Source organism: Anarrhichthys ocellatus, unplaced genomic scaffold (genome assembly GCF_004355925.1).
Source record: "Anarrhichthys ocellatus isolate YVR2014 unplaced genomic scaffold, GSC_Weel_1.0 scaffold159, whole genome shotgun sequence".
NCBI classification, from domain to species: domain Eukaryota; kingdom Metazoa; phylum Chordata; class Actinopteri; order Perciformes; family Anarhichadidae; genus Anarrhichthys; species Anarrhichthys ocellatus.
Window position 1 is genome coordinate 186482 of NW_022280189.1, and position 235 is coordinate 186716.

Sequence of the window (235 nt, forward strand, 5' to 3'; positions counted from 1 at the left end):
TGTATATGTGTATGTATATATATGTGTATGTATATGTGTATGTATATGTATGTGTATGTATATATATGTGTATGTATATATGTATGTATATGTATGTATGTATGTATGTATATATATGTGTATGTATATATATATGTATGTGTATGTATATATATATATATGTATGTATATATGTATGTATATATATGTGTATGTATATATATGTGTATGTATATATGTATGTATATATATGTGT